A 12,542-nucleotide genomic window follows, 5' to 3' on the forward strand; every position below is an offset into this window, starting at 1 on the left:
TGAGCCGCCCCTCCATCACACTCCTCTCCTCCCATTATATGATCCGCCCCTCCCCCACACTTCTCTCCTCCCATTATATGATCCGCCCCTCCCCCACACTCCTCTCCTCCCATTATATGATCCGCCCCTCCCCCACACTCCTCTCCTCCCATTATATGATCCGCCCCTCCACCACACTTCTCTCCTCCCATTATATGATCCGCCCCTCCCCCACACTCCTCTCCTCCCATTATATGAGCTACCCCTCCCCCACACTCCTCCCATTATATGAGCCGCCCCTCCCCCACACTTCTCTCCCCCATTATATGATCCGCCCCTCCCCCACACTCCTCTCCTCCCATTATATGATCTGCCCCTCCCCCACACTCCTCTCCTCCCATTATATGATCCGCCCCTCCCCCACACTCCTCTCCTCCCATTATATGATCCGCCCCTCCACCACACTTCTCTCCCCCATTATATGAGCCGCCCCTCCCCCACACTCCTCTCCTCCCATTATATGATCCGCCCCTCCCCCACACTCCTCTCCTCCCATTATATGATCCGCCCCTCCCCCACACTCCTCTCCTCCCATTATATGAGCCTCCCCTCCCCCACACTCCTCTCCTCCCATTATATGAGCCGCCCCTCCCCCACACTCCTCTCCTCCCATTATATGAGCCGCCCCTCCCCCACACTTCTCTCCTCCCATTATATGATCTGCCCCTCCCCCACACTCCTCTCCTCCCATTATATGATCCGCCCCTCCCCCACACTCCTCTCCTTCCATTATGTGATCCGCCCCTCCCCCACACTTCTCTCCCCCATTATATGATCCGCCCCTCCCCCACACTCCTCTCCTCCCATTATATGATCTGCCCCTCCCCCACACTTCTCTCCTCCCATTATATGATCTGCCCCTCCCCCACACTCCTCTCCTCCCATTATATGATCCGCCCCTCCCCCACACTCCTCTCCTCCCATTATATGATCCGCCCCTCCCCCACACTCCTCTCCCCATTATATGATCCGCCCCTCCCCCACACTCCTCTCCCCCATTATATGATCCGCCCCTCCCCCACACTTCTCTCCCCCATTATATGATCTGCCCCTCCCCCACACTCCTCCCATTATATGAGCCGCCCCTCCCCCACACTCCTCTCCCCCATTATATGATCTGCCCCCCCACACTTCTCTCCTCCCATTATATGAGCTACCCCTCCCCCACACTCCTCCCATTATATGAGCCGCCCCTCCCCCACACTTCTCTCCCCCATTATATGATCCGCCCCTCCCCCACACTCCTCTCCTCCCATTATATGAGCCGCCCCTCCCCCACACTTCTCTCCTCCCATTATATGATCTGCCCCTCCCCCACACTTCTCTCCTCCCATTATATGATCTGCCCCTCCCCCACACTCCTCTCCCCCATTATATGATCTACCCCTCCCCCACACTCCTCCCATTATATGAGCCGCCCCTCCCCCACACTTCTCTCCCCCATTATATGATCCGCCCCTCCCCCACACTCCTCTCCTCCCATTATATGAGCCGCCCCTCCCCCACACTTCTCTCCCCCATTATATGATCCGCCCCTCCCCCACACTCCTCTCCTCCCATTATATGAGCCGCCCCTCCCCCACACTCCTCTCCTCCCATTATATGAGCCGCCCCTCCCCCACACTCCTCTCCTCCCATTATATGAGCCGCCCCTCCCCCACACTTCTCTCCTCCCATTATATGATCTGCCCCTCCCCCACACTCCTCTCCTCCCATTATATGATCCTCCCCTCCCCCACACTCCTCTCCTCCCATTATATGAGCCGCCCCTCCACCCCACTTCTCTCCCCCATTATATGATCCGCCCCTCCCCCACACTCCTCTCCTCCCATTATATGAGCCGCCCCTCCCCCACACTTCTCTCCCCCATTATATGATCCGCCCCTCCCCCACACTCCTCTCCTCCCATTATATGATCTGCCCCTCCCCCACACTCCTCTCCTTCCATTATGTGATCCGCCCCTTCCCCACACTTCTCTCCTCCCATTATATGATCTGCCCCTCCCCCACACTCCTCTCCTCCCATTATATGAGCCGCCCCTCCCCCACACTTCTCTCTCCCATTATATGATCCGCCCCTCCCCCACACTCCTCTCCTCCCATTATATGAGCCGCCCCTCCTTCACACTTCTCACGCTTACTCTGATTCCTCTTCATCTTCCTCCAGGATCCAGGACAGCCTCCTGTGGAGAGACGGGGGGCATTAGTCTGGGGGTCTTCCATGGCCGGTGGCGGTGTGTTATACGCACTGACGTGGACTATAAGGTCTATCTTGAGGCTGCTAGACCTGACCCGCTCGGTGCAGACTACAGGTCCCAGCTGTGCAGTCCCTAAAGGCCCCTGTGTAGACTGAAACAAGCAACTTCCTCAGCGGCCATCGAGGGCATCATGTACCTCCTGCAGAATCCGGGGAAGGGGCAGAGTAAAAATAAGGAAAATCATAAGTCATAATCTCCCAGGAGACTCAGCAGGCAGCGGGCTGCAGTCCCAAGCAGGGTCCACTGCAGACATATCGCCAGCCAAAAGTGGAGGCCCGGGGAAGCTTTAAATAGGTGCACCTGCCAGGTGCTCGGGCAGACTGAATTACTGCATTGGAAACACGTGTTGGCAGAAAGGCAATGAACACACAAAGTGTCCGCAGAGACAAAGTGTTCAGAACCAGGACAGAAACCGAACCTGAATGTGGCTCAGTGGAGAGGGAAACGGACCACAGCACAGAAGGCCACCGGATCAAATCCAAGGCATGACAGTGCCCCCTTCCCACAAGGGGCCACTGGACCCTTAGAAATACTCATCCTCCAACGTCACTGATAAAACTCTGTTACCAGATGATCAGCACGCAGATCTCCCGAATTAACCCAGGAGCGATCCTCCGGACCGTAACACTTCCATTTAACAAGATACTACAGCCGGCGTCTGACGCGTCTGGGACCAGTACTCGCGCCGCCTCATATTCCCGATCCTCCTCCAAGTCCACCTCTATTATGTCCCGAGGAATGGAAGGAGTTATTGATCCCCTTCCACCACAAGTTGGGGTTTGACCATTACAGGATTAAGGACTTAAATAACTTTATACGGACCAACAAATTTGGGAGCAAAGGTACTTTAAGGCGTAGATTTAGGATAACCAAACAAATTCTCCCACCCTAAAGACAGGAGCGTCCTACGTCTGCGGTGCGCAGATCTCTTGGTCCGGTCACAAGTTACTACAACACTTTAACCTCGCTCCAGACCTTAATCAAACAAGAAGAAAATCGTGAAGAATCTCTCTCTTCCTCTGGTACAGATAATTTCCAAAAACAGTATGAAAGCCCACAGCAGAAAAAAGGCGAGGTACTGGTAGAGGTGCGATTATTGAATGCGAACCCAGAAGATCCACCCAGTCCTCCTGATTAGAGGAAACTAAGCATCTCAAGTACTGTTCTACATCTTGGTTCATCCTTTGTGTCTGGCCATTGGTCGCTGGATGATAACCTGAGGAGAATGAAAGTTTAATACTCAATCTGGAGCAAATACTACAGGAAAGCTAGCCCAAAGCTGACCCCTATATCGAAAATCATGTTCTTTAGGCCTCCATGTAGTCTCACAGTATGCGAGATGAATAATGTAGCTAGACTCTTAGCCATAGGCAGTCCTTGAAGAGGAACCAAATTAACCATCTTACTGATACGGTCCAGCACCACCCACACTATAGTATTACCACCAGAATTGGGTAGATCAGTGACGACATCCATGGACAAGTGTGTCCAGGGCCGAGACGAGACCTTGTTACATGGACACGTACGTCCAGGGCCGAGAAAAGACCTCGTTATATGGACAAGTGCGTCCAGGTCTGAGACGGGACCTGTTTACATGGACAAGTGCGTCCAGGGCTGAGAAAAGACCTCGTTATATGGACAAGTGCGTCCAGGGCTGAGACGGGACCTCGTAACATGGACAAGTGCGTTCAGGGCAGAGAAGGCACCTCGTAACATGGACAAGTGCGTCCAGGGCTGAGACGGGACCTGTTTACATGGACAAGTGCGTCCAGGGCTGAGAAAAGACCTCGTTATATGGACAAGTGCGTCCAGGGCTGAGACGGGACCTCGTAACATGGACAAGTGCGTTCAGGGCAGAGAAGGCACCTCGTAACATGGACAAGTGCGTCCAGGGCTGAGACGGGACCTCGTAACATGGACAAGTGCGTTCAGGGCAGAGAAGGCACCTCGTAACATGGACAAGTGCGTTCAGGGCAGAGAAGGCACCTCGTAACATGGACAAGTGCGTCTTAGATTGGAAATGTTGTTGAGGACAGTCCTGTTATAAAAGGTGCCTCATCCCTATACATTTGGTTTGACCGCCAGTGACACTATCTAGCCTGCTTGGTCTGCAACCCGCTTATTGGTCATACACAGACATCTTTGTGTGAGGCCTTATATAGATAAAAGAGGCCTAAGGCTAGTTTCACACATCTGGCTTTTTGCGGATTCGGCGCACGCCAGTACAGTGTATACAGTACAGTGGCAGTGCCGCAACCTCCGGGTCACATGCTCCGGTCACATGCCAGCATGTGACCAGTGCTTGTTGCGCTGCCATTGTACTGTATTCACTATACTGGCGTGCGCCGAATCCGGCAAAATGGCGAAAAGCCGGATGTGTGAAACCAGCCTTAACTAGATCACGGTCCAGAACAAGTATCCGTTGCCTCTCATTCCAGAGTTGTTCAATCACCTCAGAGAAGCCAAGATCTTCACCAAGCTCAATCTGCGAGGAAGTCCGCTTTTAACACCCAGGACAGGCATTACAAGTATTGCAGCATGCTTTTCGGACTCAGCAATGCCCCAGCGGTCTTACAGCGGTCTGTGAATTACATCTTCTGAGACCTCCTTTACACTAGTGTAGTGGTTATTCTGGATGACATCCTAGTCTTCTCCCCAGATCTGCCTACCCATAGGAGAAATGTTCACCAAGTCTTGCAGAGACTCAGAGTGAATCACTTGTACGCTAAATTTGAGAACTGCGTCTTTGGGCAGACCTCTCTTCCCTTCCTTGGGTATATCATCTCTGACATGGGGCCTGAAGATGGATCCTCAGAGGGTGTCTTCTATTCTCAAATGGCCTCGTACTGCTGGTGCTAAGGTAATCCAATAGTTCTTGGGATTTGCAAACTATTACCGTCAGTTCATCCCTCATTTCTTGTCTCGGACTGCCCCGATTGATGCTATGATCCTTAAAAGGCGGCTGAAGACGCGTTTCTCTCCCTGAAACAGTCCTACTTTTCTGCTCCTGTGCTACAAAGACCTGAGGTTACCAAGCGATTCTTTCTGGAAATGGATGCTTCATCCTCAGGGGCTGGTGCAGAAGTCTTCCTCTGGGCAAATGGTAACCTGTGGATTCTTCTCCAAGGACTTCTTGGTCTCTAATAGAATAGTTGCGCTCAGGGGCAGTGAGTTGTTGCCATTCACGGTGGCTCCTTTGAACTTGTCTCAGATTCCTCCAGGGAAGACGTCTCATAATTCTGTCAGGAAGCAAGTCCTGCTGTGGGGTCATTCTTCTAAGCTGGCTGGTCATGCCGGACTGAAAGAGACTACACTTATTATCTCACAGCACTATTGGTGGCCAAACATGCAGAGAGATATTGTGAAATTTGTTTCTGCCTGCCCTTCTTGTGCACGAAACAAGACTCCTAAGCAACTTCCGTCCGGACGACTTCTTCCACTCCCAATTCCGTCAGCAAACTGGCAATACATTGTGATGGACTTTATTACGGACCTTCCTGTGTTCTATGGTCGCTCTATCATCTGGGTGGTAGAGGACCAGTTCTCTAAAATGGCCCACTTCACTCCTCTGTCTGGTCTACCATCCACAACCCAGCTCGCATAATTCATCCAGCACGTATTCCATCTCCAGGGGCTTCCACTACACATTATATCTGAAAGGAGTGTTCAATTCACATCCAGGATCTTTAGAACTACTTGCAAACTTTTGAATGTTTCCCTGGTCTTCTCATCTGTTTATCAACCTCAGTCCAATGGCCAGGTGGAGTGGTTCAGCCAGAGCCTGTCTAATTTTCTGCGGCATTTTAGGAATGTACACCATGATGATAGGGTTAAACTGTTGCCTTGGGCAGAGTTTTCATATAATGACCATGTAAGTGAGGCTTAAGCAAATTCTCAGTTCTTTATCGTTTATGAACAACAGTCCAATGTTCTTCTGGTGTTTACCACTTCAAGCATCCCTACAGCTGATACTTTTGTTAAGGACTTCTCCAAAATCTGGGAGGATACCAAAGCCACCCTTAAACAGTCGCCCAAATGGATGAAGAAACATGCGGACAAGAGAAGATTGGATCCACCATGGTGTTAGGGTGAACTCTTAACCAGAGTTCACATGTTGCCTACTGCCTGACCTAATTAATGAGGATCAAGTACAGGCTTGAAAAAGGACATCAGACACATACAGTTGGATGTTTATCTTTCCTCGATCAGAGGTGGCCCAAAACAGACCAATTTATTCCAAGAACATGCCCTCATATAACCTAGGAAAGGGGCTTGGTCGGCTCTACTGTGGGCATGCCCGGTTGTGTCCATTGGTCAGTGGGTTGAACAATGTTTTAGTCCATGAGCTGATTCGTGGGCGTCATCGTAGGCAGGTCTATGATGTCATCGGGGCGGATTTGCGGTGATGATGGGTGGGTCTATGACATCATCGGGGTGAATCTGTGGTGATGCTGATGGCCAGGTCTATGATATCATTTGGGCAGATCTGCGGTGATGCTGATGGGCGGGTCTATGATGTCATCAGAGCAGATGGTCCATGAGGCATCTGTGGGGTGGTCCTCTAGGTTGGCCAGTGGGTCTTTCCTTATATGGTGATATTCTTACATCTAGACATCCCTTGCATACCAAAGCAAAGTGTGGAGAACAGGAGATGGTGGCCATCTTTAGATCGGAGCAGACTTACTGCAAGGTGAAATGATTTCAAAGGACATTTTCCCACAATCTCTTACGTCTCAAGGTTAATTATTTGATCGAATGGCTCTCCTCAACAATGGTTTCATCCAGGAGATAAGGTGTGGCTCTCCTTGAGATGCATCCACTTAAAGATGCCTTCTTACAAGCTGGGTCCTCGGTTTATCTGTTCCTTTGAAGTTATCAAGCCAATCAGCGCGGTGTCCTACAAGCTAAAACTTCCTGCCCTCGCTACATGTGCCTAAAGCTGGTGTCACACTAAACGACAGCGACAACGACGTCGCTGTTACGTCACCATTTTCGGTGACGTAACAGCGACCTTGTAAGTCGCTGTTATGATCGCTGCTTAGCTGTCAAACACAGCAGAAGCAGCGATCATAAGGTCGCTGTGCTACATGTTCAGAGAGCAGGGAGCCACGCTTAGCGCTGGCTCTTTGCTCTCCTGCAGCACACATCGGGTTAATTAACCCGATGTGTGCTGCAGCTACATGTCACAGTTCAGAGAGCAGGGAGCCGCGCTTAGCGCTGGCTCCTTGCTCTCCTGCAGCACACATCGGGTTAATTAACCCGATGTGTGCTGCAGCTACATGTCACAGTGCAGAGAGCAAGGAGCCGCGCACACTGCTTAGCGCTGGCTCCTTGCTCTCCTTGCTACAGTATACATCGGGTTAATTACCCGATGCGTACTGCAGCCACATGGCACAGTGCAGGAGCCGGCGCTGGCAGCAAGAGCGGAGGCTGGTAACCAGCGTAAACATCGGGTAACCAGGGAAAGGTCTTCCCTTGGTTACCCAATGTTTACGCTGGTTACAGCTTACCGCAGCTGCCAGTGCCGGCTCCTGATCGCTTCATTTCGTCGCTCTCTCGCTGTCACACACAGCGATGTGTGTGTCACAGCGGGAGAGTGACGACCAAAAAATGAAGCTGGACATTCAGCAACGACCGGCGACCTCACAGCAGGGGCCAGGTCGTTGCTGGATGTCACACACAGCGACAGCGACGGGACGTCGCTGCAACGTCACAGAAAATGGTGACGTAGCAGCGACGTCGTTGTCGTCGTCGTTATGTGTGACACCAGCTTTACTCTTTCCACATGTATTTCCTCAAGCCAGTAGTTCTGAGCTGCTTCTGCAAGAATCCTTGTGTCACGCCTTTGCCTGTCAGTTCATAGGACGTCTTTGAGGTTAAGTACATCTTGGCCATGATGAGGATCAGAGGAAGACCCTATTCTTTGTAGATTGGATTGGGTTTTCCTCCTGAAAAGAGATCTTGGGAGTCCAGAGAGAATAGTGATGTATTTGCATTGTGATCTTGGTTATATATCCCCTATCTGGACATATATACTTGGCTTCTGTGCTTCCCCAAGTTTATGGAAGATCACTAATTTATTTGGGTTGTTTTACAATTATAATATTGAAGTGTCATTTTCCCATACCCTTATTTATTGGTAGATGCTGGGAGGACATTGAGAAGGAAGCAGGTAGATATTGGGTCACAGTATCAAGTGAGGACTGGTTACACCCCGGCTATTAACACCATGGGAGTAAAATCATTCAAAACTAGTATTATGGGATAGGGATTGTGAGGTAAATCCTGGGATATGAAGAGGAATTATGATGTCCAGTCATAATTTCTCTAATCGCTCCCTGATGGCACCCCTCCCTTCTCCCTTCACACAGAAATCCTTTGCAGATTGGTGTCAAAGGAAATGTGTCAAATCCAACTACACAGCCAGAGGCAATCTCCTATGATATGGAGATTAGCTGAGCTGTTAGCCCTGGGAAGCATCAAAGACCCAGAAGACCCGCCTCAGTGAGAGTGTGGTAAACGTTTGTATCTACCTAGCAGGCTCCAGACAGCCAGGCTCCAGTAGAATATGGTTAATATTTCATGAACCGTGCTTCCTATTAATATGGCAGGCAGAAATATGGCATCGGGGCGAGTTGATGAGTTCAGCCCATATTTTATATAGTTGTGGGGCCTTGGAAAGTACCCCAAACATGATATAGGCCAGTGGGGAACCAGCAGACCAGCCATACGTCCTACCAATTTGAAGCTAACATCATAACTGTCAAAATGAGAGCATTGGCGTCCGCCTACGACGTTCCCAGGCAAAGTTATGATTAATAATCACTTTGGATACTATTTTTGACTCAAGACAGGGGAGGAGCAGTGCTCCCTGTGAGGTCACTAAGGTAGGAGGGGACCTGGATTGAGCCAGGTTGATAACCTCAGTGCAGCCATTTTTTAGGCCTTCTTGCTCGGGGGTCTGTGTCTGAACACATGTGAGGAAGTTCCTGGAAACTTGGTCGAACAGCGCCCTCCTGTGGCCAGACGCATAAGGTAACTGCTTGAACTGTATGCCTGTTTGTAAACCATGTTTTATTTGTAACTGTACTCTGACCTATGTATACCCTGTAGATTCCATATTGTATATATTTCATATTATATATATTGTTTCTAGTGTGCCTTAGGCTGATTAAAATATATAATTAATCTTGGGCTGTTCTGTTATCTCGATCCTGAATCCCCCATCTGTGTGCTCGGTTAATGGTTACTGTAAATCGGTTGGTGGCAGTGAGTTTGTGCCAAGGATCATTGTGGGGAGGCCAGTGAGATTTGGGGAGGTTTTTATATATTCCGTCCGCTTTAGTCAGGGGAATATATACCCTACTCTCACCGGGAGCCCTTCAATCATCGGCATAGTAGAAGAGAGCGGCCTCTTTGCTTATTGTCGGGCAATTCCATAACTGGCCTGACTATAAGAGGGGCGCTAGAGAGCGCGTCACGTGCTCTGTCTGTCGGCCGGATGGGTGGTAGAAAGGAAGGACGTAATTCCCGCTTCCTATACCCCCCTTTCATGACAGGGATTATCCAAAATAAATAATATAACATTGGGGTCCCAAATATATGTATAATGTAGACCCTAAAAGTGTTAAGTAACTGACAATGTGGGCAAAGAAATACGGGTTTAAAGGAAGATTGGCAGGAGAGTTGTGAACAATTGGTGATAACAATAGAAGATGACGGATATAGGAGACTCCTTGAATGAACAGAATGACTGTATGGAAGTATAAGGCTATGTTCACATGTTCAGAGACAGTGACTGCACCAGGCCTCTGATCCTACATGGATACAGAATCTGAGGAGTCTGCTACACAGACGATGAGGGCAACGGGCCTCTGATCCTACATGGATACAGAATCTGAGGAGTCTGCTCCAGAGACGGTGAGGGCACCCGGCCTTTGATCCTACATGGATACAGAATCTGAGGAGTCTGCTACACAGACGATGAGGGCAACGGGCCTCTGATCCTACATGGATACAGAATCTGAGGAGTCTGCTCCAGAGACGGTGAGGGCACCCGGCCTTTGATCCTACATGGATACAGAATCTGAGGAGTCTGCTACACAGACGGTAAGGGTACCAAGCCTCTGATCTTATATAAATACAGAATCTGAGGAGTCTGCTACACAGACGGTGAGGGCACCAGGCCTCTGATCCTACATGGATACAGGGTCTGAGGAGTCTGCTCCAGAGACGGTGAGGGCACCAGGCCTCTGATCCTACATGGATACAGAATCTGAGGAGTCTGCTACACAGACGGTGAGGGCACCAGGCCTCTGATCCTACATGGATACAGGGTCTGAGGAGTCTGCTCCAGAGACGGTGAGGGCACCAGGCCTCTGATCCTACATGGATACAGAATCTGAGGAGTCTGCTCCAGAGACGGTGAGGGCACCCGGCCTTTGATCCTACATGGATACAGAATCTGAGGAGTCTGCTACACAGACGGTGAGGGCAACGGGCCTCTGATCTTATATAGATACAGAATCTGAGGAGTCTGCTACACAGACGGTGAGGGCAACGGGCCTCTGATCCTACATGGATACAGAATCTGAGGAGTCTGCTCCAGAGACGGTGAGGGCACCCGGCTTCTCATCCTACATAGATACAGAATCTGAGGAGTCTGCTACACAGACGGTGAGGGCAACGGGCCTCTGATCCTACATGGATACAGAATCTGAGGAGTCTGCTCCAGAGACAGTGAGGGCACCCGGCCTCTCATCCTACATAGATACAGAATCTGAGGAGTCTGTTACACAGACGGTGAGGGCAGCAGACCTCTGATCTTATATAGATACAGAATCTGAGGAGTCTGCTACACAGACGGTGAGGGCACCAGATTTATGATCGAGATGGCGAGGGCACCAGGCCTTTGATCTTACATGGATACAGAATCTGAGGAGTTTTCTCCAGAGACGGTAAGGGTACCAGGCCTCTGATCTTACATGGATACAGAATCTGAGGAGTCTGCTACACAGACGGTGAGGGCACCAGACCTCTGATCGAGATGGTGAAGGCACCAGACCTCTGAACTTATATAGATACAGAATCTGTGGAGTCTGCTCCAGAGACGGTGAGGGCACCAGATTTCTGATCGAGATGGTGAGGGCACCAGGCCTCTGATCTTACATGGATACAGAATATGAGGAGTCTGCTCCAAAATCTGTGATTCATCATAAAGAGATGTTCTCTACCGGGGAGGACACAAGGGGACGGCGTATAGAGCAGCCACTACTTACTCATTCTCAGACTCCAGGACTTCTCTTTCCACCCTGGATCAGAAAATACAGAATTAGTGCACAGGCGTAGGAGACAGTACTTGGAGTATGATCAGCCTTATTTTCTGGGATTATCATGGATGAGTGCGCAGTGTGTAGAAGCTGCACTAAAGCTTGGCTTTTATGTATTGGCAGTGAATGTATCTGTATTGCCAGCTTTATACTCTCCCTGGATCATTTTTTGTGGGCTAACCATTTTTGGCAATTATACCAGCACTACCTGTGATTTCCGCTGATCTAATGGTTGTTTGTTTTGGTCACTCCTCACCCTTTTGTTTCCTTGTAATCTTGTGGTCCTGGGAGCAGGTCAGGAATCTCAGGTTGTGTTTGGACTTCTACGCTGATGTCTGGTACAGCCTCGTCTTGGAGCCAGGACGCTCTGTCAGCCATCACCAAGCTCCTGTCTTCTGACTGCGCCATTACTGGAGAGAAATGGAAGGACCCAGTTATTGTGACGTCCAGGGCCTGTCTACGACATGCTCTATGAAGGAAGTGAATGACCTGACAGTCAGAATTGAGGGGGTGTCCTATGTTAGGACTTGGCCAGGGATACATTTACATAATATTCTACAACATAAGGGGCAAATTGGGTCACACCACCCCACAATGCAGATCATTGTCTGACATCTGCTCCCTCAGGTTTATGAGGTAATAAGGGACACTTCTACTGACCCTCAGAAATTATGCAAATCTAATAATTTCAGATGTCTACAGGTGATGATTCTGAGAGTAGATCATGGGCATCTGTGGACCACAAGAATGTATCAGAACCCAAAGTGGGCAGAATATGAAACCAACATAGTCTCCATATTGTCCTCAATTCCTCAGTGGAATTAAGTGCAGCCAGCTGAAGGAAGGTCCCTCACCATACCAGAAGGGGTCCCTCACCATACCAGGAGGCTTTGTGTACAATATTACAGAGGCCAAG

The 12,542-nt window shown here is 50.1% G+C and overlaps 1 long non-coding RNA gene across 1 annotated transcript; it reads right to left on the reverse strand.

The window, feature by feature from the left end:
* Positions 1 to 2,169: 2,169 nt before the first annotated feature.
* On the reverse strand, positions 2,170 to 12,030 carry LOC142260622 (uncharacterized). The gene is made up of 3 exons (XR_012728675.1): positions 11,883 to 12,030; positions 11,576 to 11,608; positions 2,170 to 2,222 (listed from the first exon to the last, which is right to left on the reverse strand). It is a non-coding gene; the product is annotated as an uncharacterized LOC142260622 (long non-coding RNA).
* Between the last annotated feature and the right edge of the window lie 512 nt (positions 12,031 to 12,542).

This window comes from Anomaloglossus baeobatrachus, unplaced genomic scaffold (assembly GCF_048569485.1).
Source record: "Anomaloglossus baeobatrachus isolate aAnoBae1 unplaced genomic scaffold, aAnoBae1.hap1 Scaffold_142, whole genome shotgun sequence".
NCBI classification, from domain to species: domain Eukaryota; kingdom Metazoa; phylum Chordata; class Amphibia; order Anura; family Aromobatidae; genus Anomaloglossus; species Anomaloglossus baeobatrachus.